Source organism: Phacochoerus africanus, chromosome 2 (genome assembly GCF_016906955.1).
Source record: "Phacochoerus africanus isolate WHEZ1 chromosome 2, ROS_Pafr_v1, whole genome shotgun sequence".
In the NCBI taxonomy this organism is placed as follows: domain Eukaryota; kingdom Metazoa; phylum Chordata; class Mammalia; order Artiodactyla; family Suidae; genus Phacochoerus; species Phacochoerus africanus.
Genome location: NC_062545.1, coordinates 218657948 through 218685220, shown reverse-complemented (window position 1 = coordinate 218685220; position 27273 = coordinate 218657948). Strand labels below are relative to the sequence as shown.

The following is a 27273-nucleotide window of genomic DNA, read 5'->3' as shown; positions in this document are numbered from 1 at the left end:
TGCTGTATAACAAAATTTAGTGGTGCACATTTCATTGTCTTTTTTCTTTATGTCAAGAGAAAAGATATTTCTTATGTACTAAATAAACCTTGGAAGTAAATTAGCAGCATGGCTAATTTAGCCATTTAGCTGTCAGTCACCTTCAGACAGGAATAAAAATAAAACAAACAAATCCCAAAACTTACTGGCTTCTGTTTATTATTAATGTAAAATTTTGTAGCTTAGCAAGTTTGGGCTTACTCATGCATTTGCAGTCAATCTGGCCGTCTGACAGATTGGCTGGAAGATAGCTGGCTTCACTTACAAATCTTGGAGTTGGTACTGGTTGTTAGTTGGGCCATGTGTTTCCCAGCAGCTGCAGCTGGGAAAGCTGGTCCAAAACAGCAAAAAGAAAGGCAACCCCAACATGCAAGTGCTTTTTTTAGGTTTCTGTTTGCATCACATTTGCTAATGTCTCATCAGCCAAAGCAAGTCAGACATCCATGCCAAAAATCAGTGTGGAACTGGCTACATGAGGGCATGATATACAGGGGGGGGCATGATTATCTGGGGGTTATTATTGCAACAACTCACCGTAGCAGTAAGTCCAAACATCTATGGAAAGTGTATTATATCAGGACTACCAAAATTTGACCCCATCTCAATGTTATGTTCTGTTCTCCTTGGTCTAATGCCTTTAGAATCCCTCCCCTATTACATTAGATAGGTTTGTTCTAATATAAATTTAACCAAATCTTATGATTCTTTTGGAGTATAAGTTTTTTCCTCCTTATCCAGACTCTGCCCTTTTCCCCTTGAATATGCTGCAATCCGACACTGGGTAAAAGACTATAGGCAGTGAGAGTTGGGAGCAAAGGAGTTTAAAGAGAATAGATATGCGCACTGTGGTATATGGAATGGTTGGTCAATGGGCACCTGCTGTATAGTATAGGGAACTCTAAGCAACATTCTGTGATTATGTATATGGGGAAAGAATCTGAAAAAGAATGGATGTGTTTATATGAGTAACTGAATCACTTTGTTGTACAACAGAAATTATCACAACATTGTCAATCAACTATACCTCAATAAAACTTTTAAAAAATGAAAAAAAAAAGAGAAAGAAAATAGATATTCCTGAGCAAGGCAACTGCCTCATGTGTGGTTATTATAGGTTTTTAACCGAGGAAGACTAGTATCATCAAATAGGAAATGAGAGTTCTCTTTCATTATCAGGGGAAGCTCAGGGTTACTTGGAAGTTTTAAGATTCTTAGTTTTTCATCCAAGTTCACTTAGATGTTTCCATTCCTGGTCTCAAATTCCTATTTCCTTCCAAATTACTACTTAAACTTTGACACATGAGACTTGGCTAGTCTTGTGCATGCTATATTTGGGTCTGATTTTTAGACATGTTTGTCCTATATGTAGAAGAATAAGAGATACTCTTAGGGGCAGCCTTAGGAACCCTCCGATACTCTGAAGATGATTTGTGCTGAAATATCTGAGCTTTTATTTTCTTCCTACAAGCACCATAGCCAATCAGAAGCACCTTGCTTTCCTTAAATCATCTTTACTTTTGTACTGACCACATGCAGTTGTTACTTAATCTCCAAAACCAGCCTCCCCATGGCGCTCAAACCTGGGAAGGAGAATTTAATAAATCATGATGCCATTGCATGCCATAAACTACCAGTTCCTATTTTCCATTGGCATTCAGCTCCAAGTTCAAAGTGAATCATTCCCAGAATCCTATTTTAGAGAGGCTATTTCCTAGCACCACTCCTAGTATCAAACACTGTATCAGCCAGGGTCCAATCAGGAAAGTAGGGTGGATTTAGTGGGTTATAAAAATATTAGAAGGCAGAAAGAGCAAAAAGTGGATGCCAAAAAAACCCAAATATTAGAACTGCAGATAACAGCTACCTTCCTGATGTCTGCTGCTACAGATAAATTCAGGAACTGGAAATAGGAAGGAATTCTCCCCTCCCACATTCTAATCCTCTAGGGTTTCCCATTTATTGAACTTAGCAGGAATCCAGATGGCAAAGAAGACTGGTAAATGACCTTTGCTGAATCAGAGCCGTAGCATGACAGAGTAGAGAAGAGAAACGTTGCCTTAGAACTGAGAACAGAAGGTAAATAACCAACCCATTCCTGAGTCAAAACTTATCTGGGTAGATGGAGATGTAGTCCTTGAGAGAGGAGAATATCGAGGCAATGAATTAGATTGCAGCTCAAGGAATTTTCTAAACTTTGCAGCAGAGTTCTCTGCTGACGCAGTGGGTTAAGGATCCAGTATTGTCACTGCTGCGGCATAAATTCAAGCCTTGACCCCTAAACTTCTGCATGTTCTGGGCCTGGCCAAAAAAAAAAAAAAAAAAGTTAAAGCAAGAAAATTCAAACAAACAAAACAGAACAAAAACCTTTGTGGCATTTCACCATGTAACAAGGGCATATTATATATTTGTTGATTAATTGAACAAGAAAATAGCCACTGGGAACTGTTTTGGCCATGAGCATAGGACAAGATAAATTCAATTTTATTTTATTTTATTTTTGCTTTTTAGAGCCATACCCACGGTATATGGAAGTTCCCAGGTTAGGGGTCGAATTGGAGCTGTAGCCACTGGCCTATGCCACAGCCATAGCAATTCGTCATAGCCGCCTCTGTGACCTACAGCACAGCTCATGGCAATGCCAAATCTTTAACCCACTGAGTGAGGCCAGGGATGAAACACATCCTCCTGGATACTAGTCGGATTCTAAACCGCTGAGCCATGACAGGAACTCCAGATAAATTCATTTTTAAATGCACTTGGCAGAAGTTGTATCACTTGTATCATTTGGTTGCAAGTATAAGAAAACCTGATGTAGACAGGCTTAAATTAAAAAGCAGAATGTGGAGTTCCCATCATGGCTCAGTGGTTAACGAATCCAACTAGGAACCATGAGGTTGTGGGTTCGATCCTGGCCTCGCTCAGTGGGTTAAGGATCTAGTGTTGCTGTGAGCTGTGGTCACAGATTTGGTTTGGATCTGGCGTTGCTGTGGCTCTGGCATAGGACGGCAGCTACAGCTCTGATTAGACCCCCTAGCCTGGGAACATCCATACGCCAAGGGTATGGCCCTAGAAAAGACAAAACAAACAAACAAACAAACAACAACAACAAAAGCAGAATGTGTCAGCTTATGCTAACTGACAGTGGCCATAGGTGCAATTGGGCACAGGGGTCTAACAATGTCTTCAGGATCCAGGTTCTCGCCACCATCTCTTTCCTATGCTTCCTTTCTGTTGACTCTATTTTCAAACAACATTACCCCTCACGATCCCAAGATAGTTGCAGTAGTTACTAAACCTTCAATGTTCAAACCCATGAGAAAAAGAAAGCCAGAATACATTTTTCCAGCATTCCTAACTTAACTCATATGTTAACTCTGGACAGGTTTATGTCATTTGCCCTCTCCTAAACCAGTCACTGGAAGAAAAAGAAAGAACATGTGAGTTCTGTCTTAGTCTGGAACTCCACTCAGAACATGTGAACTGAAAGTGGGGGACATAATAGGTCCCTAAAGCAGGAATGAATGCTGGACACCCATGTCCACTATCAAAGCCATTTATTTCATCAGTCAGCACTTGAAGAGCTCTTATTATCCAAAGCTCTGGGAATTTAAAATGGCTAAATCATGGTCTTTACCGTCAAGGAATTCACAACTAGGTTGGGATGCAACCCTGGTTTCTTCTAGATACTGGGACAGTTGCATGAGAATCCTAAGGATGTCCTCTGTGCTGAGATGTTGGAAGAGCCCAAACATACCTGTAGGCTTTTCCTGGAATGCATAGCATAAGATGTTAGAAGGCTATTCTTTTAAAAAGTATTACTATCATATTAGACCCTAGAGGAAAAATATTTCCAAAATGTCACATTTTCAAAAGCTGATCATCCCACCTTTCCTGTTGATATACTTCCTATCTGTATGGGATTTAGATGTGTTAAAGTGCTGAGAAGGCCTTGGACTATATGTTCCTCCTTGTGTTGAGCTTTGAACATTGGATTGCCCATATCACAGTGCTTGTGGCTGTCTGAGGTTGTTTATCATTACAGCTAGCTTTCATGCCATGTGCCAGACATTGTTCTAATTTCTTTACGCATATCATCTCATTTAAACTTCACAATTCAATGAAATAGAGACTATTATCGTCTCTGTTTTACATGTAAGCGAACTAAAGCCCAGCTGAATTAGATAAATTGCTCATGTCACAGAGCAGAGCTAGATTTTAAGTCTGTCAGCCAGCCACAACGATAGGAAGCCAAAGGTCCTAGAACTGTAACACACTCAAGCTCACATCACATGGTATTTTGTAATAATGTATGTGTCTGGTTTTCTCCAAAAGCCTGTACCAGACCTAGGAAAGGAACTGGATTTTATTCACTTATGTAGTCAGTCCTAGAATCCAATATAATATTGACATAGAAGATACTTAGCAAATACTGTGGAATTGAATTGAAGGCAATATGGGGTCTAGGGAAAAGAGGCCAATGTGGAAAAGTGTGACTGAATCCCAAGCATATCCAGTGGAGAGGAAGGAGTCCCTGTTCCTCCAAAACATACATTCCCACCACCCCTCTAGCAGTGATGGATGCATCAGATTCACATAGCCTGATGACATCAGCCATTAAAATCATTCCAGCTACCACTCCACACTTCCCATCTCAAACTGATTCTATAGTTACTGAACAAACTGGTTGTAATTAGACTTTCCATGGAGAATTTTCTTTGGTAATAGAATGTTCTGAAGTATTTTCTGATCTGCACATTACTGGTATTTCTAAATATAGAAAAGTCCTAGGAGTTTGGTTCACATGACCCAGTTTTTTAGTTTAACTCTGAGTGTACTGACAGAATCAGTTTTCTGGATTTTTAAGATAGGACCCTGGTGATGACAAAAAAAAATTTTTTCTTAGAAGGATGCTTATGGCAGTCATCAGCTGCCTCCTACAACATATCTTGTCTATAACTGTGTATACTCAAAGGCAGGCTCCACTTAGAGGAAGCAAACTTCTGCGAACAGAAGTACAGAGGAAATAACTAATGCCTGAAATTTTGTGTCATGCAGATCAAAGAGGAATATAATCGGGCTGTGGGTCATATCAGGCAACATCCCAGTGTCTCAGTTCCCCTTGCTTTAAAATTCAAAAATGAAATGCCCAACTTGCAGGTCATTTAAAATTAAAATAAAAACAAAACTTAAGGAGGCCTTTTAAATAATTACATTGGCAAAGCCTTTTAAAATTATAACACACAATGCTCCAGAATATATTGGAATAAATTGGTAGATTCATAAATCGTCAGTGATCATATAAATCAGTACCATTTTTTAAGGTTATTTATCTAGAGATTAGAGGCCTAACAATTTATCATACCATTTTTTCAAGTAATCCTTCATATAAAAATCTACTCTAATCTGAGGAAATGATAAAAAATACAGAAAAAGCTATAGACATGGAGAGGTTCACTGTAAATATAAATATACGATTTATATTTAATTGATTTATATTCAATGTTATATTTCATAACATTGAATTAAAAAAGCAACACACAAAATTCTATACTCAGATTTCTCTTAAGTTTAAAAAAAATGAATTCAAAATATACTTGAATATCTATTAACCCCAAGCTCCCAATCCATTCCACTTTCTTCCCCTCCCCCTTGGCCACCAGCTATAATGGAAAAAAATAAAAATCATTACATAAAAAAAATTTTTTTTAATTAAATAGGGAAACAAATTGCCCTTCCTACCCTTCCTATCATAAAAAGGTACAATGAGAATCAATGTATATATATATATGCATACTTGAATATATAACAAGAATTATGTCAAGGTTCATTTTTTTATCCAAAAATATCATTCCAAGGACTTTTAAAAGCAAGTTTGTAGGCTAAAGTGAAACAGTTATTCAGTGAAAAAGTACATTAATTATGGCTATCTATATGTCCCCAAACTGGAAATAACCTCTCAAACAAAACAGAAGTGAATTAGAGTGATTTGTATTTGTATTACAGACTGTTATCTAGTCATAAAATGACCGTTATAAAGATTATATAGAAATACAAAATAATTATGATATAATTTTAAGTGGAAAAAAATAGTTTCTACATTGTCTGTCACTATGTCACTCAATTTTTATACATCATCTCCGTTCATGCTCACAGAACTGGATGGGTAGATAGGGTGGTATCCTCATTGACAGACAAGAAAATTGAAATATGTTTACTTTGTGATTTTCCCAAGTTCTCAAGAGTTCATACAGCCAAGATTCAAACCTAAGCTGATACCAAAGCCACTTCTTATCAAACATGCTATAAAAGCCCTAGACACCTGAAGATAATAAACAATGGTAAATAATAACATAATTGTTTCTTTTCTATTACAATGTCAATCTAAACAAACAAACAAATAAATAATTTTAAAGTGAGAATGGGACAAATGGCTGGAAAGAAGTATACTAAAGTATTAATAGAGTTTTGTTAAAGTGGTAAAGTTCTGCGTAATTTCCCTCTTCACCCTTTTTTACAAGATTTTTTGGTGATGTATAGTACTTCTGTAAGATATTTTAAGCGCTCACTTCAGTAGCACATAGGCTACAATTAGAAAGACACAGAGAGGGTTAGCATGGCCCCTGCATAGGGATGACAAGAGTTTCATGAAATATTTCATATTCTTAAAATTATACATATATTTCATACGTATATAAAAAATTTGTGATGTGGAAAGCAGAGCTCTGTAAAACTTACTGATCACTGAAACACTGAAATACATTTCAGAAACTTCAGTGGTACTCCTAGCAGCATAAGTTTTTTTAGGAGTATGTATGATATCTGTCATTTCTTTTGAAACTTTTGGAGGTTACTTCCACAGAGTCTTTTTTTTTTTTTTTTTACACGTTTGAGAAGAAAACCGAAAAGCTCATCTTCTTTCCCTTTTTTTTTTCTTCTTTCCTCTCCTTTGCTTTCTCAACTATAAGATTAGAACAGTAATAACAGATACTCTCTCTGTTGATGTGATAAGAATATGGGCAATTTTTATTTCCATTATATTCTTCCTGTATTTGAAAGGTTTTAAAAAACACATTTAATTTTTCATCTGAAAAATAATCTTTGTACTTAATGTTTTTATTTAAATTTAAAAGATTTTTTTTTAAATATTTTGAAAATTTAGAAGGTCGGTGTTTATTGAAAACCAAAATGTTGCACAAATACCGAACATAATGGTATTTTTGGCAAAATTTTTATATACACAACTCATGTTTTTCCCCTCTCTGATACAAACTTTCACCTGTGTTTTGAAGAGACTCTAAAAAGAAACTAAAAGTTTACTAAGTGAAAGTTTGAGATGGTTCTGGGGTTGCCTGCATCCTGCCTGCTTCATTGAGTGTCACAGTGACCTCTGTGCGCCACGCATGACTGGGCTGTGACAGAACACATGACACACATGTGACAGGACAGGCTTCTCATGTCCTTTCCAAGTAGTGCTCTGGGGAGTTGTCCTCAAGAACCAGCCCTCCTGAAGGCAGAAAATACAGGGGTGGGGAGAGAGAGGGGTCTTTCCAAAACACAAAAACTTTCCTGAGTGTTCTAAAAATGAAGAGAAGGAAAAGAACACTGAGTACTAGATGCTAAAATGTGACATTTGAAAACTGTTAGGAAAAATGCCAGGCTGACAGGTTCCAGCTATATCCCCCAGAATCAAAATGAAAAGCTCAAGCCCAGGCTGACAGAGGCCTATTTAGTTCCGAGTGTTGGTCCATGAGACGGGGAATTCATTTTGGACTACCCTGGCAGCACCCCTTCCCTTTCCGAGCTGCTGGAAGGAAAGGTTTAGTCCCCAGGTTCTATCAGATTCTGTCTTGGAAGCTTGAACCCCAGTCATCACTGTGTGAGAAGTTGTGAGTCTATATCAGATTCGGCTCACCCTGGGGAATTTATTAGAAGTGGGAAGAATGCATCACACACATGAAAAATTATATTTAAAAAAGACCACATGTAATTAAGTGTCTGGTAAGTGGAATAGATTATAAAAAAAAAAAAAAAATTGGAGCTCCCCATGAGAGGGAGAAGCACAGGGGCCTGGGGGGAAGTAAGAAATGCACTGGGTCTGAGATTTTCAGTGATGGGTGGTGAGTAGGTAAGTCATGGGGTAAAGGCTGATATTCAAAAACTTCACCAACCTGCTCAGCAGCAGCCCGGGCCTATCAGAATGGACTCTGGTCCAAAGGCTGGAAAAGCATCCTGGAAGCCACTTAGTTCTATGCTTGTTAGATGGTAGGAATATCGGGGGGGTCCTGGAGGAGGGGCGAGTCCCAGGAGACAACTAGGGTGGTGCTGGGGCTCTCAGAGTGCTTAGGGCACTGGCTATTTTCCATTCAGTTCTATCAGCTACAATAATGCAACTTTACCATTGAGTATCTGAAAATCAGCCTTGAATGAGGGCAGATGTTATAACAAGAACATCTACAACTTGGTTTTGCCTATGGTATTTCATTTGATCTACCTGTCAGTCTATCCATCTGTCTACTTATCTGTCTGTCTAACCAGCCATCTATTTGTCTGTCTGTCCATGAAAGAATGAAAACATAGGCAGAGTTTACAAAGGTGGGAATGAAGGGAGCCTTCATTCATCTTTATTTTGTCATTTGGTCATTCTGACTAGTATCCACAAGGATGCTGGTTTGATACCTGGCCTCTTTCAGTGAGCAAATGATCCAGTGTTACCGTGAGCTGTGGTGTAGGTGGCAGACACAGCTCGCATTTGGCATTGCTGTGGTGTAGGCCAGCAGCTGCAACTCCAATTGGATCCCTAGCCTGGGAACTTCCATGTGGCCGTAAAAAGAAAAAAAAAAAAGTCAGAAGGAGAAGAAAAAGAAAGAAATTGTCTTCTTTCTGAGAGCTTGATATAAAATAATATGTGTGATATCACACTCATAAATTACAAGTTGCCACACATACAGATGCAAGCAGAATTGAAATCCAATTGCTAAAAAGCTAAGGAGAACTTCATTGATAGTAGGACATTGTTTAAAAATCAAAACAGATAATCTTGCTGTATCTACTATGTCTAGACCAGACTGCATTTAGAGTGTTTTGTCCTATTTTGGGACCCACTTGTTAACTGGGACACCAATGTGTAGGAATAGATCTGAAGGAAGCACCCACAATAGTAATGGGGCTGAAACCACTGTGGTCTAGGAATACCTGCAAAAGTTGGGTATATTTTTCCTGGAGAAGAATTTTTAAGGGAAGACATGAAAGCCAAGTTCTGTGGGTACCAGTTATATTGAAGTGGAGTTTGACCCAGAACTGTAATTCCCTGCCAACTCTACCCTTCCTTGAAGATCCTGGTGCTAAAGTTTAGCCTCACTCATGTTTCACAGCAATACCAGAGACAGGAATCTTTCAGTTTCAACTTGACTCTCAAGATCTTACCCTCAAATGAACTTTTCTCTACCTACTGAAATAAGTCCTTAAAACTTTCTGGTCAATGTACCAGCAATAGAGCTAGGTTTTGGAGTTCCCATCGTGGCACAGTGGAAACGAATCCAACTAGGAGCCATGAGGTTGCGGGTTCCATCCCTGGCCTTGCTCAGCGGGTTAAGGACCCGGCATTGCTGTGAGCTGTGGTGTAGGTCACAGATGTGGCTCAGATCCCTAGCTGTTGTGGCTCTGGCCTAGGCTGGTGGCTACAGCTCCAATTAGACCCCTAGCCTGGGAACCTCCTTATGTCACAGGTGCAGTCCTGAAAAAGACAAAAAAAAAAAAAAAAACGAAAAAGAAAAAAGAGAGAGAGAAAGCTAGGTTTCCAGACTTAACTGGCAGGATTTCTCAAGCGTTTGTCCCCTTGCAATATTCCTTTGTTAATATTTTTTTCCCTCAAGTCTATTTTTAAACTCAAACATCCTGCTTTCAAGACTCTTTTTATCTAAGAACAGAGTGTGGCTAATGACACATGATGAGGAAGGTATAAGGATAGCATATATCTGTCTTTTACCTGGTATATGATGTCAGGATTAGAGAAGGGCTGATGTGAAATTCTGGAATTGACTTAAGGCAGTAACTAGGAATCCTAGGAATATTGCCTTGAAGAATTGCCTCCGGACAGGATCAGTCACTGTAGGCAAAGTAGGTGGCTGTGTCTGGGTGGCTTAAGAAGGATTCTGGGAAGTCCCTTTCCTTTTGCCTACATAGACAACTTCCCCATTTTTCCCTCCTTCAGCATGGACACGCACCTTCAGAAATAATTTCCTTTAGGCCTCAAAGACTTTCTAGACTTTAAAAAGATCATTAGGAGCTATTTATTAGCTCAATCAGGGCATTATACCAAGACTTGGGAGAAAGGGCTATTTTTAGGTTCCAGGGCTATCTTTGGAAGGTATAGTCATGGGAAAACCAAACTCTTATCCTTTTTCATCTATTTTACCGCTGATTTAGTGCTAAGCACTATTCTTGACACAAGGGCTACAGCCATAATAAAACATCATTGGAGTTCCCTGGTGGCTCAGTGAGTTGAGGACCCAGTACTGTCACTGCTGAGGCTCAGGTCCCTGCTGTGGTACACATTTGATCCCTGGCCTAGAAATTTCTACATGCTATGGGTGTGGCCAAAAAAAATCATCATTCTTGTCCCCAAGGGTCCTGCAGATCACAGAAGCCTTCTCTGTAATCTTTTACATAGGTGATATCCTGTGTACAAAGAAGAGATGTCACAACATGAGTGAAATGGGGAAAGCAGCTAGAGTATGTGTGGGTGGAGCAGCCCAGAAAAGGGCCTTTACCCTGCTGATGATATCAACCCTTTTAGTCACTAAGGAGAGTGGCCAGAACCTGCTGGTTTGTTCAGTGCGGGGGTGGGGTGGGAAACCAAACCGAAGGAGGGAAAAGTAATTCTGGAACTGAAGTGTTGAGCCCATCCATTTATTTATTCACTCAAGTATTTATTGAGCACTCACTACATTTATCACACAAAGTACTATACATAAAAGGCACTGATTACGAAAAAAGGTTGTCTTTGGAGTTCCCATAGTGGCTCAGCAGAAACCAATCTGACTAGTATCCATGAGGACACAGGTTCAATCCCTGGCTTTTTCTGTGGGTTAGGGATCCAGCATTGCCATGAGCTGTAGTGTAGGTCACAGACGTGGTTTGGATCTGTTGTTGCTGTGGCTGTGGTGTAGGCCACAGCTATAGTTCTGATTGGACACCTAGCCTGGGAACCTCCATATTCCATGGGTGTGGCTCTAAAAAAGATCAAAAAAAAAAAAAAAAGTTTGTCTTTACTGTGAGTAGAATTGCAGGCCTGAACCTGTGTTCCCTTGGGGTCTGGGGAGGGGAAGTGTGGTCAATGGACTCTTGTCTGGAGGAAACTTGAAGCCTCCTACATGGCAGCAGGATAGTACTGAGGGAGAGATACCATTCCTATAAGGTGAGGGTTGGAGATGTTTGGGAGAGGCCAGTTTGATTTTTTTTTCTTCATTTTTTTTCTTTCTTCTCCAGTGAAATTATATTAAATGTTGCAGTCTGTTCTCTGATGTGGGGGGAATATGAAATGGGTGACCACGGGAGCTCCAGGCGGTTGGCTGAAGTAAATATCCCTTGGGGATTCCCGAAAGTCCTTGGAGAGGAAAAGTCAGAGACTGGCCCTTTTGTAGTCACATGAGAGGGTGAATCTTAGAGCTATGTGGGCATTAATTTGAGGTGTGATTCTTTGAGGGCAGGACACTTCTGTTAGACATTTGCCCTCGTGGGCAGATTCAATGATCCTTACAAAGCTACTGGACACATTCACATAACAGCTGTTTATTGGGCTCTGTTTCCAAGAGCATCAAGCCAGAGAAACTCACTCTCCTCTAACTCAAATAACATGCAAAATGCAAAATGCAATTTATTTTATATGCCGGTATACAAATGTCCAGAGCGTGTGGACTAGAGGTTGCCTATCCAAGGCTATTTCCTTTTTATAAAGGTTCTTTTTTGTGTGTGGGTGTCAGGGGTGGTGCACCCATGGCTTGCAGAAGTTCCTGGGCCAGGGATCAGGGATTACACTGGTACCACAGTAGTGACAATGCTGGAACCTTAAACTGCTGAGCCACGAGGGCCCTGTTGCCCAAGTGAAAGCAAAAAATAAATGAATTCATATGGAAATCTCTGCTAAAGACTGTATGGGCTGTTCTGCATAAATTATTTCATTTAACCCCTTATAATAATTTAGCAAGATAGGTAAGATTATGCCTTTTCTCTGATAAGAAATGGACATTGAGAGGCCTGTGTTCAAAATAATACGACAGCAAGCAGGTAACAGTTCTCAGGTCCAAACATACGCTTATGTAACTACAAAATTCTTTACATCAACCACAAAGGAAAATGTGTACTAGAAGCAAAACATAATTAAGAAGAAAAATGTGAAGTTCCCATTGCAGCTCAGCTGTTAGTGCACCTGACTAGCATCAGTGAGGACGCAGGTTCAATCCTGGCCTTGCTCAGTGCGTTAAGGATCCAGCGTTGCCGTGAGCTGTGGTATAGGTCGCAGACACGGTTCAGATCCCTGGTTGCTGTGGCTGTGGCGTAAGCTGGTGGCTACAGCTCCGATTGGATCCCTAGCCTGGGAACTGCCATATGCTGTGGGTGCAGCCCTAAAAAGACAAGACAAAAAAAAAAAGAAGAAGAAGAAGAAAAATGTATTGGATGAAATGCATTCTGTTTCCAAACTGTAACATAAGTAATTGTCCATCAGTGGACATTGACCTCTAGTTGGAACTGAAACCTAAGCTGCAGGGGGTCCAGGTTAAGATACTTCCTCTCCACTCAGAAAACTGCCACAGAAGAAAAAGAAGTGGTGAAAGGCAGACACAGTTTCAGGCAGATCATGGCAAAATTGACTCAACTTCCTTGGGTGGTGGCAATAAAGGGGCCATATCTTTCTGTCCTGGAAAATCGAGCAGTTGCTTAGAAGGTTAATATAAATCTGTTGTTTCAAACAGAAGTTGCTTTATACGTCTGGCCCCAAAAGTTTAAGCTGAAAAAATATCCCCTGCTCATGCAAAATCATGTTGATATATGAAGGAACCTCTGTGGTCCAGAGTTTGGTCATTCACAGCCCTCTTATAAAGCTCTGGCTACACAAGTAGCCAGTAACAGTTGGTGGGTGGGCACTGATGCCCAGGTTACACTTTGACAAGCACTGATTCTGCTTCCCTTTCAGTTACAACAGCCTTACTAGGAGTTACTTCTAATATGTCTAATCATTAGAACCTCTATATGGTCTCCACCTGTAAAATACCCACAATTCATTTTTTTCCTCTTTCTCTTTTTATCTTTTTATTTATTTACTTATTTTGAAACTTAAGTAACCCATGGTACCTGATTAAAGCAGTCTTTAGTTCCTGTAGACTTTCTGAAAGAAATGAGATATTAGGAAGTCTAGATTATATTTCTTTCTGATGCTTGCTGTGTAACTCTGAGTAAGACTGCTATTTTTATCATCTCAAAAATTAAAATTTGCCTCTGGTATCACAGATAGAATCTCAACCTTTGCATGTTTCTTCCCCTGCTTTTCCCCCTCCTGATCCTGCACCCACACATAGAGAGAACACAGAAGCAGAGCCACTTACTCATGGAAAGCTTCTTTTATAGTCTTGTGCAATGTTTTAAAAACCTAACCAGACTCCACCATACCTTTCCTTTGTCATGTCTGTTTTGTGGTAATATGATTTTCTATCACAGAATGATGACATTATTACCTTACGGGGTTTCTATGATGAATTCCCAGAAAGAGTTTGGGGAAAAGGGTGTTATTTCTCTTTAGCTTCCCCTCCCCCAAAGGTCCCTTCTGTGCACCTCAAACTCTTCAACCTAATCTTATTTTGAGGGAAAATTAGTCAATGGCTCATAGGGATATGCCCCAGCCCTGACCTCAGCTCTTACCAAAACCAGAGCCATCTCTCACTCAGTCAAGTCCAATAATGATCTTCCACATATGCTGAAGCCCCACTTGAAAACCTGGGCTTTTTCCCCTTAGGATTCCCCTTGGAGAAGGAGAATCAGGGAAACCATAGGCAGAGGGGTGAATAGAGAACAGAAACCCCAGAGGCTTCAGCTTCAACTGTTCCTACTGTTTTGAGGCTGAGAGGGAGAAGATCTAGCACTGTTTTGAGGAGCCACCTGAGGCTGGAAAGGGATCTCTTGGGATCTCCAGGGAGATCTGAAAGTGTGTAGAAAGCCCTGCCATTACTAGGAAAATGTAGATATCAGTAACCAACAAACAGTAGGTGCTCAGTATATACATGAAATAATTAAATAGTTGAATGAAGAATGGGCAAAACAGAAGCAGAAGATAAGAGGGTGAAGCAGAGCTGGGTACAGATGATTTTCACCTTTCTTTTCTCCTCGGGTCTTTTTTAGGGTTGTTTTCATTTTTGCAGTTGCTGCAGGATGATGCTCAGGCACCACCTCCAAGCTGAAGGGGCTTCTCCATCACTTCACATTTTCCACTTTTTCCAGTCTAGTGATTGATAGACTATGAGTTCTATATCTCCAAGGTAGAGGCTCAAGATGAGCAAGGCTGGAAAGTAAGAAAAAAAAGAAAGGGACACACAAGCCAAGGAATCTGCCTTCTCTTCCTTCTGTTTTAATTTGCTGGTGGTTATGGGGCTAACATCCTCAGGCTTCTGTTTTCCTTCCTTGTGAATTACAGGTACTGTCACCCAGGCACCCTGAAGGTAGATTTGTGAAAACATAAGGAAAACACCGTGTTTGGTCCCATCTAGGGATACGCCTTTAGAGCAAACCCTTAGTTCTCGTCAGCTCTCACCTAAACCAGTGCTACTCAGACTGAATGTGCCCATGAACTACCTTATTAAATATTAAGCTTATTATAATACAGGTTCAGATTCAGTAGGTCTTGGGTGGAGCTCAAGATTCTGCACTTCTAACATTTCTGTACTTATTTTGGCCCAGTAATACTAGAGCTGCCCTGTGAGAGAGTCTAGTACTTTGAGCAGTAAGGACCTAGACCACGACTCTGGTGTCTTCCAGCTTCTAGCCAGGTCTCTCCCACCCTCATCCCCTCACTGGGCACTCTATCCTCAGCAATGACTCGCAGAGCCTCAAAGATGCCATGCTCTTTAAAATTGCATCTTCGTTCCTCTTCTCTTTGCCCCTCATCCCCTTCACTAGATGAGCTTCCTCATGTCTCAGCTCCCATGTAACCTTTCCCATAAAACCTCCCTGACTCCCCATCCTATCAGATGGCCAGGCCCCGCCCCCCTCATCTGTGCTCATCACACTGTGCTGTTTCCATGTCCAGGGCTATTGCTCAGGTTGTGCCTGACACAAGGTTCTCTGATCAAGGAGACAAGAGGGGGCTGAAATCCATTCTGTTCTCCACTTGCCACATCAGTGGAGCCTGAGTGCAGAGCTGCCTCCACCAGAAGGAGGGATGACTCTTCCTAATTCACTCAAGATGCCATAATTTTATACCTTTTCTACCAGATGTGGGGGCCTCAAGGAAGGAAGCAAGTCATTCATATTTATGTTTTTATCTCCTAGCATAGTGCCTGTCACAATTCAGTGGTTCAATGAAATGTTTGTTGAATGGATATATAGTAAGAGAAGTGAGGAACTACAAAGAACAATGCACAGACAATAATTTTTTCAGTTTTAAAGGTAAATCAACTGAATCATAAGCAAGAGGTCTGGGATTTGCTAATACGCTGCTGAAAAGAAATCAGGTCTTCAAAACCCCATTTTACTAAAAGGATGATAACAGGTGTTAGTGAAAAGAGATGTAAAGGCAACAAGTCAGCACCTTTAGAAAACTCATGAGAACCAGCAGAGAAATAGGCTGCCCAGGCTCAATACTGAATTGTCATGTCTTTTCAGATCTAAGAGAGGATGAGGGAGTTTCTGAAGATATTATTTGGTCATAAGATTTAGAAGCTACTAAAAGCAGCAGTTTCTGGAGTTCCCATAGTGGCGCAATGGAAACGAATCCGACTAGGAGCCATAAGGCTGTGGGGTCAAAACCTGGCCTCGCTCAGTGGGTTAAGTATCCAGCACTGCCGTGAGCTGTGGCGTAGGTCACAGACAGGGCTCAGATCCCGCGTTGCTATGGCTGTGGCTGTGGTGTAGGCCGGCAGCTGTAACTCTGATTAGACCCCTAGCCTGGGAATTTCCAGATGCCACAGGTGCGGCCCTAAAAAAGCAAAACAAAAACAAAAACAAAAAAAACAAGCAACAGTATCTATTGCAAAAATGTCCTGAGAAAAAGAATAGGTGATGACAAAATCATATATTCACATAGAAGTTGCTGAAGTCAGAAACAAAGCAGAGACTCTGTTGGATTGTGAAATTGAGATTCCCATGACTGCTTAATGACCCGGGCTTTGTTGAGAAAGGCACAGCCCAGATGAAGCATCTTGATGCAAGTCTTTTAAATGGGATTCATTTGATCTGCTTTGCATGAGTTCCTCAGTGACACAACTATAAGCTCCCAGAATCAAGACTTAGATAAGTGTTACCTTCCTGGGGGTATGTGATACTCTGTGAGAAGTAAGTGCTGGATTTGTAGGGAGTTTACAGCTGTCATTGATGATAAAATAAGGAAGCGCAAAGTGCTAATAATCCTGAGCCAAAATATACAGAATTTCACTTCAGGATTGAGAAAGAGATTCCTTTGAGAAAGGTCCTAATACCTTGCAAAAAACCCAACCTGGGCTTTGTCTTCTTACATCATCTTGTTCTCATTAAGGCTGGTTTCTGAAGATACAGCTGTGGTTCTGCAATAAGGAGAACTGAGACTCTTGAATACTGTATGCTATCATGTGACTTCAGGATAAAATGTTATTCAAAACAAAACTTACACGCACACACACTCAAAGGAAAGCAGGGTAAGATCATCAAAGTTCCATTTACCTCTTACTAAAATTTCATCCCAAATTTCCATCACCTCAGAGCCAGTACAACAAACAAATGGGAAGTGTTTGAGAGAATTTGGGGCCATATCTTTCATCAAAGTTACTTTCTGTTCTAGTTATCTAGGACTAGCTTTGTGACCAGGAGTCATTATCAAAAAGAATAGAGATGAGGTTTTTCTGACACATCATTATCATGAGACTTAACACTGGTAACTGCCAGGACCCATGGACTATGCTGGAGTCAAGAATTGGGTAATTGCAAAGTTTCCTCTTTTGAAGGCAGTAAAAGTGCTGATTTCATGTATTTAGCCCCTGGGTTCTTTCTAGAAGGAAGACAGGCTAGTCAATTTTTTTTTTGTAAGAAAATAAGCCAAATAGCAAATATTCAATATAAAGGCTTTCAATTATTAAAAAATACATTCTCAGTCTAGAAAAAAATTGTAATGTAAAATTTTAAAAGCATAAGAGAAATCCCCAAAAAAGGATCCATCCAATGACAAACCAACCATCACAATATTAGCTTTTCAAGTCATAGAATAAAATAGTACATGAAAACTGTGTTCAAGTATTCACTAGGTGAAACAAATGTAGGCTATGCTCCTATACTCTGAGAATCAGTGGAATTGTGCAAGGAAAATAATCTGGAAATCTTAAATGTCAAATTCAAAAATTAAGAAAATACATGCATCCACTTCCTTCAGTGGATTAGAGTACAGATTTCCTGATCTGTCAAATGACTTTTTATTTTTTCTCCAAACAGGAAAAGTTTTTGACATTCTTTTTTGCTGTTTCTAGCAAAAAGATTTTTGACATTCTTCTTTGCTGCTTCTTTGGAAAAAGCTAAATGCACCTTCTCAGATACTAGTTGGCACACACACAAAAAAAAAAAAACTTCAGCAAAGTTAGAGAAATCCTAAAATGTTATTTACCAAGCAATTCAGATGTATTCTTTTGAAAAGGATTGACTCTGGAAATTTTATTACTTAGGATGTAACTTATAAGACATTTCAAGTTATTTCTTCTGAATGTCCATAATGTTTTTTACTTCTTATTTTCTTGGCTTCTTTACCTGGTTCTCAAAATAATTCTGAAGTGATCTAATGCCTTTGGATACCACATAGCATAAGCTGCTAAATTTCTTACTTTGTGATTTGGAATTGTTTCGAGGCTGAATTCTGAAGCTGCAAACTTCAAATATTGATTTAAACACCAAAAATGTTTGAGTCAATGTGTGTGGCTTGGTATGCAAAATAACAGCAACAACAACAACAAAGTTCTCACTGTGTGTCAGGAACTATTCTTTGTACAGAAGACCTAAATAGACCTTTCTCCAAAGGCATACAGATGGCCAATAGGTATATGAAAAAAATGCTCAATATCACTAATTATTAGAGAAATGCAAATTGAAACTAGCATAAGGTACCACCTCATACCAGTCAGAATGACCATCACTAACAAGTCAACAAATAACACATGCTAGAGAGGGTGTGGAGAAAAAGTTACCCTCCTCCACTGTTGGTGGGAATGTAAATTGGTACAATCATTATGGAAAACAGTATGGAGGTACCTCAGGAAACTAAATATAGAACTACCATATGATCCATCAATTCCAATGCTGGGCATATATCCAGACAAAACTTTAATCGAAAAATACATGCAGCCCCATGTTCATAGCATCACTATTCACAATAGCCAAGACATAGAAACAATGTAAATGTCCATCAACAGATGAATGGATTAAGAAGATGTGGTACATGTATACAATGGAATATTAGTCAGCCATAAAAAAGACAAACTAATTCCATTTGCAGCAACGTGGATGGATCTAGAGGCTCTCATACTAAGTGAAGTAAGCCAAAAAGAAAAAGACAAATACCATATGATATCACTTATTTGTGGAATCTAAAATATGGAATAGATGATCTTATCTAAAAATAACAAATAAGCAAAAAACAGAAACAGATCATGGCCAAGAAGAGCAGACTTGGGATTCCCCAGGGGAAAAGTGAGGGAGTGGGATGGATGGGCACTATGGGGGTTTGGAAGATGCAAACAGTTATATTTGGAATGGATAGGAAATGGGATCCTACTGTGCAGCAAGGGAAATGTGCGTGATTGGGTCACTTTGTTGTACAACAGAACTTGAAGAAACATTGTAAATCAACTATACTTTAATAATAATAAAATAAAATAAATTTTTTAAAAATAATAGTAATAATAAAATCCTCACAATCATCCTATGAGCTAAATACTATTATTACCCCCATTTTGCATATGTGGAACAGAAAGCAATTTACCCAAAGTCACAGAGCTATTAAGTGCCAAGGCTGTGATAGGCACCTATCTGTCTTTCTGTCTCAGGAGTCCATACTTCTAATCTCTATACCTGATTATCTCATGTAGTGATTTAATTCACAAAATATATTGTCTCCTCACCACCCTCCTCCAACATTATATTCACTTCAGTAACTGAATGCCAAGTTCAATAAAGCTGCATTCTCTAACAACCCCCCTTCCCGAGGTCCGCCGGAGAAGCTGGCTATTTGCCCGTGAAGCCTGTTCACTCTCCACCTGAAGGGGTTTAGTAGAAATTAACACTCTGTCTATGCTACTGGGGGGAGTAAGGTGAGTTTTCTTGTTAATTTAGCATGAAGAGTCTGTTAATTGAGGGTTTCCCTCCCCCTCTCTCTGCAGCCACCAGGTGAGAAAGTCTCTTGGGTATCAGTTTCACATGATCTGCCTCAAATCAAGACAGGTCATGTGCTACCAAAGAAGGCAGAAACTTCTTGCCTCCACTTTACTGCTAAGTGCAGATTTCACCTATAGGAAGAGTTTAAGGGAAATGAGCAGGGATTATAAAAACTTTGCTAGTTGGTGACACAGATAAATCTTATCAGCTTTCATTTTCTCAGCCTGGAAGTGCAACTAAGGTGATTACAGCCAAGAAAGAAAACTCTTAAGCTATCATCATAACCATTCTGTTCCTTGAATGAGACAACATAAAACCTTGGGATCGCAGAGCTGGAATTTTAAGTTCAACATCATCCCCCACACTTTATAGATGAGAAAACTGAGACCAGTATGGGACTCCTGGTATGCTCGTGATAACACAACTAATTTATGACTTTTAAAATATATATTTCCTTTTAGGATTATTTTCTTTAAAAAGAGAGAGCGAGAGAATAGAGATTAATTAGTCTATCTGGTCTTCTAGAAATGGCTCATGGCATAAGGCTCATGACATAGTCAGCCTTACACAGCCTTACATAGAGGAAACTGCAATTACTATTCCCAATCCCAAAGTGGGTCATTCTAGACCGTAGGACTTACATATTGGCATAAAAATGGAGAAGTGCCTGATCTTTGGTTTCTTAGCTACCGCGCCTCTCACTATCCATTGCTGGCTGGTCCTCTGCATCTTTTGGGCCCTTTTGCCTTCGGCAGGATGCAAATGCTCCCTCAAAGTCCTCTTTTTTGATTCTAGGTATGCCACCAGGGGTACCTGCCTCTGCTCTTGGGGCCAAAGTGCTCAGGCCAGATCCCCATCCAAGCTTCTCCACCAGAGGTCTCATTCTCTTTGGAGTACTATGCAAAATTGCAACTAGATCCCCAGCTCTTATAGAACCTACTGCTAATCTCTTCCTCCAATTCCCTATCCATGCCAGTCTCATGCATTCTTCCTTCTCTTAGGGTCAGGCTGCTTCCTTTCTCCTTCCGCTTCCCCTACAAAACTCCAGTTCTTACCATCCCAGGGACTTTCTAAAGCAAGAATTATAATGGATTCTTGAGACTAGGAATCTCTGACCTCCTAGAATAGAAAATAAGATCCCTGTCATCCTGAACCAATTATTTGTGTACTTGTATGTTTAGTGTCTGACTCTTTCTCCAGATTATCAATATCATGAATTGAGGTTTAGGATTAGGTTAAGGTTAGAGGAAGATTTAGGATCCTTCTGTCTTGTTTGCTTTTTCATCCTCTGTGCCAGATCAAGGCCTGATGAATAATGGTCATTCAGTATATATTTTCAGAGGGAAGAAAGGGAGGGAGGAGGGAAAGGAGGGAGAAGAGAAGGGATGGAGAGAAGGAGAAGCTGACTTCAGCAGCCCATTGAAATAACAAAAGTCTGATTTAAGGTAGTCTCAGAGGAGATGGAAGGGGGTGGGAGTGAAGTTGAAAACTACTGAAAATAAATAACTTACAGGATTTGATAACAAATTTGGAAGACAACAGTTGAGGATGATCCTAAGAGGTTAAATTGACTTCCTAAATGTGCCGTGGGACTATGAGAGAAGTTTGGGCTGTTTTTGATGGTAGAGTGGAAGTTATTGGAGGGCTTGTGAACAGTGAGTCTAGTTTGGAAACTAAGATAACTAGGAAGGATGTTCAGCAGGCAGATATATCTGTGGATCTGTATTAAGTACATGTGATCAGGAAAAACAAAATCAAATTGTGAGTTGGGCAAAGTTATCTTCAGAAAGTCCCTTCTCTTTTAGGACCCATTTCAGGCCCCTAGGTCCCTAATTTTTTGCCTGTATTTTTTCATCTACATCTGCTTTTAAACAAAAGACCTGATAATCTCAGAACATCTCAGTTTAAAAGATAAACCATTGGTGAAATACAATGAGTTGGCCCTCTCAACTTGTAGTAGAATGCTGGTTTGCAGCACAGTCTCAACCAAAGGAATGGTAACCACACCACTAATAAGAGCCAGTGATTATGTGGCTCCTGGTATATGCAGGGCCCTTACAAAACACTTCATGCTCTCAGCAACACCATGAGGTAGGGATCATTTTAGAGATGAGAAAGCTGAGATAACAAGGGGCTAACTGACTTGTCCAGGGTCACACAGCCTATTAGTAATGAAGCAGGAAATATACCCCATGTCATGGCTCTGGAGTCCATTCTCGTAGCCACTACCCTGGGAGTGGAAACATAAAGGTGAAGCTCTTTTTCGTGGCACCTCGGAGGCCTTTGGCCACTTCAGGATGAAGCTGAACATCTCTTTCCCAGCCAATGGCTGCCAGAAACTCATTGAAGTGGACAACGAACAAGATCTTCATACCTTTTATGAGAAATGCATGGTCATATAAGTTGCTGCTGACACTCTGGGGGAAGAATGGAAGAGTTATGTGGTCTGAATCAGTGGTGGGAACAACAAATAAGGTTTCCCGTGAAGCAGGGTGTCTTGACCCATGGCTGAGTCCGCCTGCTACTGAGTAAGTGGATTCCTGTTACAGACCAAGGAGGACTGGGGAAAGAAAGTGAAAATCTGTTTGGGGATGCACTGTGGATGCCAGTCTGAGTGTTCTCCATTTGGTCACAATAAAAAAGAGGGGAGAAGAGAGTTCCTGTCATGGCTCAGTGGTTAACAAACCCGACTAGTACCCATGAGGACATGGATTCAATCCCTGCCCTTGCTCAATGGGTTAAGGATCTGGTGTTGCTGTGGCTGTGGTGTAGGCCAGCAGCTGTAGCTCCAATTCAACCTCTAACCAGGGAACCTCCATATGCTGTGGGTGTGGCCCTAACAAGACAAAAATAAATAAGTAAAGTTAAATAAAATAAAAAGGGGAGAAGGATATTCCTGGACTCACCGATATTACTATACCTTGTCACCTGGGGCCTAAAAGAGTTAGCAGAATCCACAAACTTTTCAGTCTCTCTAAGGAAGATAATGTCTGTCAGTATGTAGTGAGAAAGTCCCTAAAAAAAGAAGGTAAGAAACCTAGGACCAAAGCATCCAAGATTCAGGATCTTATTACTCCACATGTTCTGCAACACAACATCGGCGTATTGCTCTGATGAAACAATATGCTAAGAAAAAACAAGGAAGAGGCTGCAGAATACGCTAAACTTTTGGCCAAGAGAATGAAGGAGGCCAAAGAAAAATGTCCAGGAACAGATTGCCAAGAGCCAGAGGCTCTCCTCTCTGAGAGCTTCTACCTCTATGTCTGAGTCCAGTCAAAAATGAGATATTCTAAGTGTAACAAATAAATGACATCAAATCTTGAAAGAAAGAAAGAAAGAAAGAAAGAAAGAAAGAAAGAAAGAAAGAAAGAAAGAAAGAAAGAAAGAAAGAAAGAAAGAAAGAAAGAAAGGTATAAGGGTGGAAATTTAATAAGAGTTGAAATGTGCAGTAGATTTTGTGGGGAGACCCTAGCAAGATTCAGATCCCATTGTGGCCAGTCACTGCAGTTTCATCCTACAAGCTGATGACCCTGATGACATGGGCTCTACCAAAAGAACAATATCTTTTGGTTTCATTTTCCTCATAGTTAGAATAAGGAGAAATGACTCATGTAAGAGGTTATTCCTTATAGCATCATTTCTAACAGCAAACAGCTGGAAACAACCTAAGTTCTATTCATGGGAGACTGACTAAAAAATGATTGTAACCCATAAAATGGAATATAATGCAACCATCAAAAGGAGTAAAGTGATCTCGATATGCTGTTATAGAATGATTTCTAGGATATATTGTTAGAGAACTAGGTATACAGTATGCTACATTTTAAAATGTGTGATAGGGATATATATTTATATAGTCCTTTATGCCTGTATGTGCATACATACAGGCACCTATAGAATCGGTTGCTTTGAGAGAACTGGATGAATGGGGAACAAAGACATGAGGAGCAAGCCTGTACTAGTTAGGATACCAGCAGGAGTATACAGCACACTGAAAAGGATAATAGAAGGGACTTGAATGATTTACAAAGTCATGGACAGGGATAAGGCAGCCAGCAAAGGATGGTGATGAGCCCAGCCTTGGACTAGCTACCGAGGGGAGTCATCACCACACCTGGGCCTTAAGAGACAAAGGGGGTAAGTGGTTACGTGAACCAGAGAGAGAGAACTGTAGGTGTAGAAGCCATGGAACAGAAGCCACCGCCTTCCATAGAGGAATCCACAGCCCAGCAGGGAAGGAGCTCAGGTTTAAATAAAGACCTGGACCGCAATCTTCCTGTCCTTTAGTTTCTTACCAGTGCTGCCCCCTGGGCAAACCCTACCAGAAGCACAAGGGCAGAGCACATTGTCAGTGCAGCCTTAGAGGTGAGCCTCTGGCAGCCCAGGCAGGTGGACAGTGGATGGATCTGGAGGGCAGAGAATCTCCACCAAGGAAACTGCATGTGTGGTCTTTTCCTTTGTATACATAAACCGTGTGAATATATAACTTATGTGAAAAGTAATCAATTTTGCACACACCAAAAATAAATTTAAAATAATAAAATAAGGGATTAGAGTAGATGGTTTCTAAGTCTCTCCCCTTTTCTAAACTTTACCTATTTCTTTGATGTGAGACCTTTCATGTAATCACAATCCATGGCTCCACCTAGTGTCAAAGCAATGCTTCACTTAGTTCTGAGCGCAGTCTCATTCTAGAGGGATTTGGGGACAGACTTCCTCTCTGCCCCAAATCTCTGGTGTGTATAATTTCATTGTGAATTACACCTGCTTGGCAAATGATCTTATCCCATAAAAGCAGAAAGTAATTATTTTGAGATACAGAACATTTGTTGTTTTTTCTTTTAAAGAGATAATGAACATTTACTTAAATTCAACTTTGAACTGAATAGTTAAGATTTTTTTCCCCAACTTTCAAACTGTTCAATAAACTTAGAGGTAAACAGCATGTGATCTAAGACAGTAAATCTTCCAAAAGCCCACTTTTGAGCTTATCGCTCCCCTGCTCATATGACCTTAATGCAGCAATTCTCAACCTTGGCTACACACACACACACACACACACACACACACACACACACACACACACACACACACACTTCCCAGATAGTTTAAGGAAGCTCCTACTGGAGATTCTGATTTAATTGGTCTGAGGATTTTTTTTTTCCCCAAGATCACTGAGTGTAATGGGCATCCAGGGCTGGGAATTCTAATGATTCATTGCTGCCTACTAGGTATATTTTCCTTGGGATGTGCTCCTTTCCCTTTAGACAAACTAGGTTACCTGTAAGACAATTTTCCACTCTCTGTGCCTTACTCATACTACACCCTCTACACTGCTAATGCCTTGAATGTTTTCCACTGCCACCTCCCTCCAGCTCCACTGCCATAGTTCTGCCTCTCATTCCTGATACTGCATAGGGCCACCTCTTCCAAGCTTTCTCCTGCCTCTCATTTCCAAACAGATATTTGTTCCTCCTCTTTTGAATCTCTGAAGATGTTTTAAAATAACTTTTATGATATTTTTCCTCACTAGAAAATTAATACAATTATAGACTATTTATCAAATTGACAACAATCAGAAAGTGTGATACAGTAGTCCCCTCTTACACATGGTTTTGCTTTCCATGTTTTCAGTGACCTGCAATCAGTTGTAGTCTGACAATACTAAATGCAAAATTTCAAAAATAATCTATTGCTACATTTTGAAGAATGCAACTTCCGAGCAGTGTGATAAAATCTCACAACATCCCACCTGGAATGTGAATCATCCCTTTGTTTATCATATCAACCTTTCCTCACTTAGTAACCCTGTAGGTTTTCAGAATGACTGCTGTGATGTCATAGAGCCTGCGATCAAGTCACCCTCTTTTACTAATAACAGTCCCAAAGCAGAAGAGCACTAGTGCTGGCAATTCACATATGCCGAAGAGAAGTTAAAGTCCTTCCTTTAAGTGAAAAGGTGAAAATTCTTGACTTAATAAGGAAAGAAAAAAAATCTGTGGTAAGAACATATCCATGAAATTGTGAAGAAGGAAAAAACAAGTGTACCAGCTTTGCCATCACACCTCAGACTCCAAAATTTATGGCTACAGTGAGTGGTAAGTACTTAGTTTAGATGGAAAAGTTATCAAATTTGTACAATAAGGTATCTCAAGAGAGAGAGAAAAAAAAACCACAGTAACATAACTTTTATTACACTATATTGTTATAACTGCTCTATCTTATTATCAATCTCTTACCGCACCTAATTTTTAAATTAATCATAGGTATATATGTATAGAAAAAAAAATGGACTATGTAGGGTTTGTAGTACCCATGGTTTTAAGCATCCACTGGGACTCTTGGAACATATTATCCCCTATACATAAGGGAGACTACTGTATTTCTGTGAGGAAAACTAGTACTCACTTTATGATGAGAGTATAAATTGGTATAACGGCTTTAGGAACAATCTGTGATATGTGTCAAAATGCATCCTGTTTGACCCAGTGATTCTACTCCTGAGAACTTATCCTATGCACATAACCACATCTGTGGGCAAAAAGCCTGTAAAGGAATATTCATTGCAGTATTGCTCATAATAGAAAAAGATGGGAAATGACTGGAATGTCTCATTAATAAAGGACTGATTAAGTTATGGTACCACTATACAATGGAATGCTGAGCAGTAAAAAAAAAAAAATGTGTTATATCTATTGGTGCAGATATAGAACATCTAAGAAATATGACTAAGTAGGGGAAAAAAAAGATCCAATACAATGTTATAGAATTATTTCATTGTATTTTTATAAAAGAATACATATTTGTTAATCTATGCTTGCAAATGCAGTGAATATCTTTGGAAGGATGCATAAGCAACTGTTAACTATGACTGATTCTAGGAAAGCAAACTATGGGTGAGGGTCTGGGGTGGCAAAATAACAAAGTAACAGAAGATTGGAGTTCCCACTATGGCACAGTGAGTTAATGATCTAGCTTGTCCCTGTGGAGGAGCTGGTTTGATCCCTGGCCAGTGGGTAAAGATCCAGTGATGCTGCACCTGAGGCATAGGTCCCAGCTCCGGCTCATATTTGACCCTGGCCTAGGAATTTACATATGCCATAGGTGGGCCAAAAAAAGAAAAAATGATAATAACAGAAGATAAATTTGTAACTCCCTGTATATTCGAAAATACTGAAACACACCTATAGATAATTCATGTGTCAAAGAAAAACAATAGTGGAAAATTTAAAATAGTAAAAACTGATATAATGAAAATACTACCTACCATGTCCTGTAAAATACAGTTTAAGTGGCTCTGTAAGGGAAATTTATGCCTTTAAATGCTCATTTTAGGAGTTCCCTTTGTGGCTCAGTGGGTTAAGAACCTGACTACTATCTGAGGATTCAGGTTTGATCCCTGGCCTTGCTCAGTGGTTTAATGATCTGGCATTGCCATGAGCTGTGGTCACAGATGTGGCTTGAATCTGGTGTTGCTGTGGCTGTGGTGTAGGCCAGTGGCCATGGCTCCGATTCAACCCCTAGCCTGGGAACCTCCTTACACCATGGGTGTAGCCCTAAAAAGGCAATAAATAAATAAATAAATCCTCATTTTAGACAAGAGGAAAGGTTGGAAACTAGTGACATTTTTTTCAACTTAAG

At 39.9% G+C, this 27273-nt stretch overlaps 2 non-coding genes and 1 pseudogene across 2 annotated transcripts; all 3 read left to right on the top strand.

Moving 5' to 3' along the window:
* Nucleotides 1-22: 22 nt before the first annotated feature.
* LOC125121762 (small nucleolar RNA SNORA19) lies at nucleotides 23-152 on the top strand. The gene has a single exon (XR_007133625.1). It is a non-coding gene; the product is annotated as a small nucleolar RNA SNORA19 (small nucleolar RNA).
* Nucleotides 153-6597: 6445 nt separating this feature from the next.
* On the top strand, nucleotides 6598-6703 carry LOC125121673 (U6 spliceosomal RNA). Its single transcript, XR_007133554.1, has one exon. It is a non-coding gene; the product is annotated as a U6 spliceosomal RNA (small nuclear RNA).
* A 15153-nt stretch (nucleotides 6704-21856) lies between these two features.
* Nucleotides 21857-22927, top strand: LOC125121278 (40S ribosomal protein S6-like; annotated as a pseudogene).
* Nucleotides 22928-27273: the final 4346 nt, after the last annotated feature.